Raw genomic sequence first — 7,418 nt, forward strand, 5'->3', positions numbered from 1 at the left:
CGCTGATGCTCTGTCCCTCATTCCCTACTCATGATGAATTAAAGAAAACAGGTCCAATAATGCAACCATATGCTAATTTTTTATATAAAACTGTGCATTTCAGCAAAAACCGGACGATATTCATAGCTGTTGTCAGTAATTTTGCAGAGGATAAAAGCGTAAAATCTCTTTGATCAAATTACATGGAAATCACACATTTTAAAGAAAATAGGTCAAATAATACAACCATATGCTAATCTTTATATAAGATTGTGCATTTGAGCAAAAACCGTCATTGGTTGAGGTCGGCAATTAGTGAGTCGGACGGTATGTGGTTGGTAATTTTGTAGAGGATAAAAACGCAACTTCTCTTTGATCAAATTACATGGAAATCACACATTTTAAAGAAAATAGGTCAAATAATGCAACCATATGCTAATTTTGTATACAAAATTGTGCATTTCAGCAAAAATAGTCCTCAACATTCTTCATCACTCATTCTCGCTAACCGTTCGTACATCCTTGTCGAGCACTGTATGTCCTATCCAATGAGTATAGGGGGGGAGGGGAATGAACCAAAATGGCTTAAATGATGCAAAGGACTTCTTAAAAAGCTCTACGAAATCATGATAAGACTTTGTTTTCTCAGAAAGCTCGGACTGAATGACATCACCAGCTAATGTGTTATTTCCCACACGTCCCCCCAGATCGTTCGGGAGATGTAGGCATAAGTGCATAACTTCAATAATTAATTACTTGAAAAGTACGCGTTTGCGACGGAAATTATGTACACCATCGTTCATATCACAACATTTCTCACCAGAAACACATAAGCCACATATCAAATTCTATGGTTGAGTGAAACTATAAATTGACCGTTATTTTTGTCTATTCTGGATGTTAGAATGGATATTTTATCTTTGTCGTCTGAGATTTTCTACGTGTTATTTCTTATTCGACCTCGGAGAGGAAATTTTGCTTAGGAATCTTCTTCCCATTAAATCTAGGTAATGTCCTTTCATCTTTGACTACGGTGATAAGATTCTGTGTTGTGATGATGTTTTGTGTGGCAGGTGAATTATCAGGAATTCTGTTAGCAGAAGGAGGGGACATGTCTGGTGTTTTACAATTCAGAGCAGAGCGGCTGTGTGCATTGCAAGGTCTGTATGTCGTGTCAGAAAGAGGTTTGGACAACTTTATAAAATCACAGAGGGTAATTGCCTCTTGGGTGATATTTAGAATGGAAATCATATCTACTTGCCAGGAATGATGTAGAAGTTTGACTCTTGGGTTGATGATGCAATGGGAAAGATTCGGTGTAAAGATGCACTGCTGTAAACAGAGGGAGGTGTAAGTATATTCTTATGATGTGTTTAAAACTGGTGAGAAATACAAAAACTGCCAAAAGTGAAGGGAGATATATGCATGAAAACCCAAAAAGAAGAATAGCAACAGAAAATATATGAGAATAATATGGGTGTACTCCGACTTTTCGTTGTAGTGGACAGCGAAAGACACTCTCGTGCGCGGTCCTAGGTGATGAATGCAGAGGGGTGAATGGAGGTAGTAGTCAGTAGTGGGTACAAAGCTAGATCCAGGATTGGAGCAGTGGTGGTGCTTCAGGCGATTACGATGGCAGCTACAGTGTTGTCTGGTCCAAGACGCTGGTGGCGGTAAAGAAGTCGAAAGAGGAAGGATGCCTGTACTTATAGTCGCTACACAGGAAGTTGTGTGTGCACGGGGTGTGCAAAGGGGGAAACGACATGTGAGCGTAACAGCGTAGGGATGATGCTGGCCGATGAGTAGCGTAGTAGAACGGAATGACGAATATGTTTGAGGCGTAGGGGGACGGAAAACTTCCCCTTGATGAGAATGGGGAAGTGGCTATGTTCGGCTGGCTCTCCGAGTGTATCTTCCCAGCACGTTGAATCTGCTTTGGTGTCTCATAGGAATGCAGTATTGAATCCAGGGAAGATGTAATGTCAAATTCCATGGAAGATGTAGCGAGTGATTGTGTTTCAGTGATCAGTGCCGAACAGGTATAGTCTCTACGTAGTAGAATTGTTGCCTTAGAGAGGACTGCTGAGGGCCTTATAGAAGAGAATCGAGTTCTTCGCTCAAAGGCCCAAAACACGGACGACAAACCATGTTTTAAACCTGGGTGGAAAATAGTACAAAAAAAAAAAAAAACGGAGATAGTAAAAAGCCCTCACTAGGCCCGCTTGAGTGTAGAAATTCATTTCAAGCTCCTATGAAGAAGAAGAAACGAAGATACAATAGAAGAAGGGTAGGGGCAGTCGTTAGATCACTGCCCACAAGTAGGATTTTGGTTTTAGGGGATAGCCAGGTGAGATATTTAGATAGGGCCTTCTGCAACAAAGATAGGAAGCACAGGACCCAGGTGTGTTTCCCCGGGGAGGGGATAGGTGATGTTAGAGACAGGATTGAAGAGTGTATAGTCGTGGAAGGTGAGAAACCCATTGTTTGATTGAGTGCAGGGGGAATGACATAGGTATGTTAGGGAGTGAGGAGTTATTTGCGCGGTTCCGGGATGCACTAGATAAGATTAGGGATTAGGGAGGGGTTCCTGTTGTATGTGGAATCCTTCCGAGGCGTAGAGTTGGAAGAATGTGGCATTACATGGCTATGACAATGAATTGCAGGCTGGCAAAGTATTGTAAGGCCAATGGATTGGTGGTGGTGGTGGTGGTGGTGGTGGGAGGGGGGTTGAAGTGTCGGAATATAGTTTAAGCAGTAGAAATGGCTCAGAGAGGGACTGGACTGAAAAAAATCACCTAATCAGGTGGAGGAAGTATGCACTAAAATTTTAATATACAAACAACAGAGGCGCAATAAAAAAAAATTGCTGCGAGGTAAAGCATGCGTCCAGAGATTTGATATTATAACTATTACTGAATCCTGATAGCCATTTCCTCCCGGAAATCGAGATAGAATTATATAAGTTTTTTCACAAGGATATGATCCGCAGGAGTTGGGGAGGAGTAACATTTTTTCGTTAAAAATACAATAAATTGTATTATTAACAATTCTATTAAGGAAGAGGATAGTACAGAATCTACTTGGGTAGATATCATAGACAAGAATAAGAAATTTATTATTAACGTTCTATATACTATAGACCTAACCTCAGCATTGAGCAGATTGATCTCCTGCTTCATGAAATTAGCAGAACGTCCCAGTACAAAAACGTTGTGATCATGGGATGCTTTGATTAAAAAACATTGACTGGGGAATTTTAGTAGGAGATCAGGAGGAGCAAAATTTCTTAGATGTAGAGCAGGATATTTTCCCAAAACAAAGGATTACTGATCCTACGAAGGGAAAGAACACCCTATACTTACTTTTAACTAATAATGAGCACCTAACGACAAACGTAAAAGCGGGAGGTAGTCTAGGTTCGCGATCATCAATAAGACTTAATATCATATGGAAAGAATTAGATAGTACGGATAACGTTCGAGTACCGGACTTCAGGAGAGCCAATTTTGATAAGGTGAGAAAGTATTTAAGACAATTAGTCACTTACGAGACCGACCCAGGGGGCTGTGACGAAGTAAAATACACGGTCAATACCAGGAAACAGTGCATTAGCGCCAGGAATAAAGCTAACAGAGCGTTAGGTTTCATTGCTAGGACGATAACGAATAGAAGTGCAGAGGTAATTATCAAAAGATTACAAAGGATTACAAAGGCGGAGCGAAAAAAATCATAATAATAATAAATGAATGAATAAAAACTATAATAATGTAAATAACAAATAAAATACATAAATAAATGTATAGGTATAGTTAAATAATAAACAAACAGGTAAATAGAAAATAATAATAAATTGACATATAACTAATAATAAATGAGAATCAAACAGACAAATGATAACAAAATGAAAACAAATAATATAAAATAAATCATAATCATTACAGCATCTTGCTTTGGTGTTTATCTAAATGATTCTTAAAGCTTCGAACTGAACTACTGTACATTGCATTGCCTCTGCAGGAAGGACAGTTTGAGACCATTGTTTCTTGTCTGATTCTCATTCAGTGTGAAAATTTTGTCACTTTTGATGTTGTCAATTCCCTTTAGAATTTTAAAGACCTGTGTCAAGTCACCTCTTAGTCTAGGCTTTTTTTAGGGAAAACACATTCATATGTTTTAGTCGATTTTCGTATGATTTATTTTTGATATTTGGAATCAGTTTTGTGGCTCACCGTTGTACTTTTTCCAGTCTGTCAATGTCTTTAATGAGATTCGGTGACCATTCGGAAACAGCATATTCCAAATATCAAACTCTATCTAGCGATAGTTAGACTCATCCTTGACTATGCGGTATAGTCTTGGTCTCCGTCCTACAGAATGGACATCAATTCACTAGAATCAGTACAGAGAAGAATGACCAAAATGATACATGGACTCAGAAATTTGGCTCACGAAGAGAGGTTTAGGCCCCTTAACTTACACTCTCTGGAAAGACGCAGAGTGCGGGGTGATCTAATAGGGGTGTTTCAGTGGATCACAGGCTTTTACAAGGGTGATGCAAACAAGGTCATCATATTAAAACAACAGGGCACGACTCGCAGTAATGGATTTAAACTGGACAAATTTAAATTTAAGAAGGAATTAGGCAAAAATTGGTTTACTAATATGGTGTTCGACGAATGGAATAGACTTAGTAACCATGTAGTAAGCGCTGAAACTATCAGTTGTTTTAAGAAACGATTAGACAACTTTATGGATGGGGATGACAGGTGGTGATGGATACGGAGCTGCCTAGTGTAGGCCTTATGGTCTATTGCAGTCTCCTTCATTCTTACGTTCTTATGTTCTTATGTCAATTCGAACGTCATTAGCGCAGTCAGGTGTCGGGTAACGGAGGGTAATATGCGTACTTTGGGTCAGGTCACTTACAAGCGCGAGCTTAATAGCCCAGTTAGTGATTTGGATGAAATGTACAGTAACCTAACAGCTTTAATTATAGATACACAAAATAAATTTATCCCCCTGAAGTCAATACGGAAGAATAGTAATACTCCCAAATGGATGGCGAACAGGATAAAACATGAGATCGGAGAGAAAAGAGAATTTTACGCAAGAATAAAAAACGGGGAAACACACCTTAGGTAACGGTATGTCACAACTGGTTAAAAAGAATACCGGCACAGATAACGTAACTACGAAATTAAGGTTGCCAGGCAAGCGAGATCCAACCCAAAGGGCTTCTTTCATCTCTACAGAACAAAAAATAAAGAAAGAATAGGCCCAATTAAAAAGGACGAAGATGTCATGATAGAATCTGAGGAAAAATGAGTGAAGCGTTTAACAAATATTTTTCCTTTGTCTTTACTAAGGAGAGGTTAGATTAGGTACCTGACTGCGATCAGATTTTCAGTGGGGATGAAGAAATTAGATTAGACTAATATCAGTGTTAGTAAAGTAGAAGTAGTCAAACAGATTGAAAGACGTAAAACTACAAAATCCCCGGGTTTAGACGAAAATTTTCCGAGTGCTTAAACAGTGTAATTTTGAAATATGTGACCATTTAACAGAAATATTTTAAAAAGTCGGTACACGCAGGTTTTTTGCCTATTGCTTGGAGGCAGGCAAACGTTGTTCCTGTTTTCAAAAAGGGAGATAAATCGTTTATATGCAACTACAGGCCAATTAGTTTGACATCAGTTATAGGTAAAATGATTGAATCAATAATAATTCATAGAATCAGAGATCAAATCAAAAGACATAATTTGATTCGTGAATCACAGCTTGGTTTTCCCAATTGTAAGTCATGTGTGACTAATCTTCTATCTTTTTACACTAACGTATAAAAGATGTCAGATAACAATGATTGTTGCGATATTATTTACATTGGCTTTAGCAGTATTCGACAAGGTGCCCCACCAGAGACTACTAAATAAAATCAAAGCCCATGGCATAGAAGGAAAAGTGTTAGAATGGATTAGAGCTTGGATCAGTGACAGAAAACAGCGAGTCACCATAAACAGTGTAAAATTCATATGGGGGAGTGTTTCTAGTGGAGTTCCCCAGGGCTAGGTTTTGGATCTCTTATTGTTCATTATGTATATAAACGACTTAGACAATGGGATTAATAGTGAAGTTAGTAAGTTTGCGGACGACACTAAAATAGGATGCCTAATTAGGTTAGGAGACGACGCCGAGATTCTGCAGGATGATCATAACAAATCGTCCACATGGTCGGTGAAGTGGCAAAATAACTGCAATATCTCAAAGTGCAGCGTGTTAGACGTAGGATTACCCAACCCTAAAAGTAGATATAGCTTAGATGACACGTTTTTAGAGAAAACTGAGTGCGAGAGAGAATTGCGAGGTCTAGTGAGTCCTGACCTAAATCCAGGAAACAGTGCATTAGCGCCAGGAAGAAAGTTAACAGAGCATTAGGTTTCATTGCTAGGACGGTTACGAATAGAAGTGCAGAGGTAATCATCAAACTCTATCTAGCGTTAGTTAGTCCCATCCTTGACAGACATTGGGTGTAGAAGTGGTCTGCTGTTCTTGGAGAGCTGATGAGGAACAGCAGACCACCTCTACACCCAATGAAGTCCTCTCACCCTGAAGAAGCCTCTTAGTGAGGCGAAATAATCCGAGTTTTGGTTTTACTGTCAACAGTTTTTACATACTATTACATATTTAACAATTGCATTTATCAGCATTTTTCAGCGCCTTTCCTTCTCCAAAGCACCATGGATGATTTCGTTCATAAATTCAACGATGATGATAAAAAGTTCTCTCTTAAATTGAAGAAATTACAGCTCAAAATAGTTAAATCTATTAGCGCAGTTGAATTTAACCAAATATACATATATATATATATATATATATATATATACATATATATATATATATATGTATATATATATATATATATATGTATATGTATATATATATATATATGTATATATATATATATATATATATATATATATATATATATATATATAACACAGGAACCCACAGTCGGAGAAAGAATAAACTTCGAATAGAGAATAATCCTATATTTCGGCTATCAACTGTAGCCCTCTTCTATTCGAAGTTTATTCTTTCTCCGACTGTGGGTTCCTGTGTGTTATCTACAAATGTGCTACTACATTTCTATTTAGAAATATATATATATATATATATATATATATATTATATATATATATATATATATATATATATATATATATATATATATATATATATATAACCAGCATTGCTTAAAACTAAACAATCTATTGCTGAGTAAGTTTATGTAACACTGTTTTTTTTTCTGGGTTTTAACAGTATCATTTTCACTGTTGAAAACGTATTAACTTCATTGAAAATAATTGTCACCTTTGGCTTCGTTTTTACGATATCATTCCTTCATGTTGTTGATATCTTGATACTTATTTTATTTTATTATT

The sequence above is a fragment of the Oratosquilla oratoria genome, chromosome 22 (assembly GCF_046742065.1).
Source record: "Oratosquilla oratoria isolate Oo_2021 chromosome 22, ASM4674206v1, whole genome shotgun sequence".
Classification (NCBI taxonomy): domain Eukaryota; kingdom Metazoa; phylum Arthropoda; class Malacostraca; order Stomatopoda; family Squillidae; genus Oratosquilla; species Oratosquilla oratoria.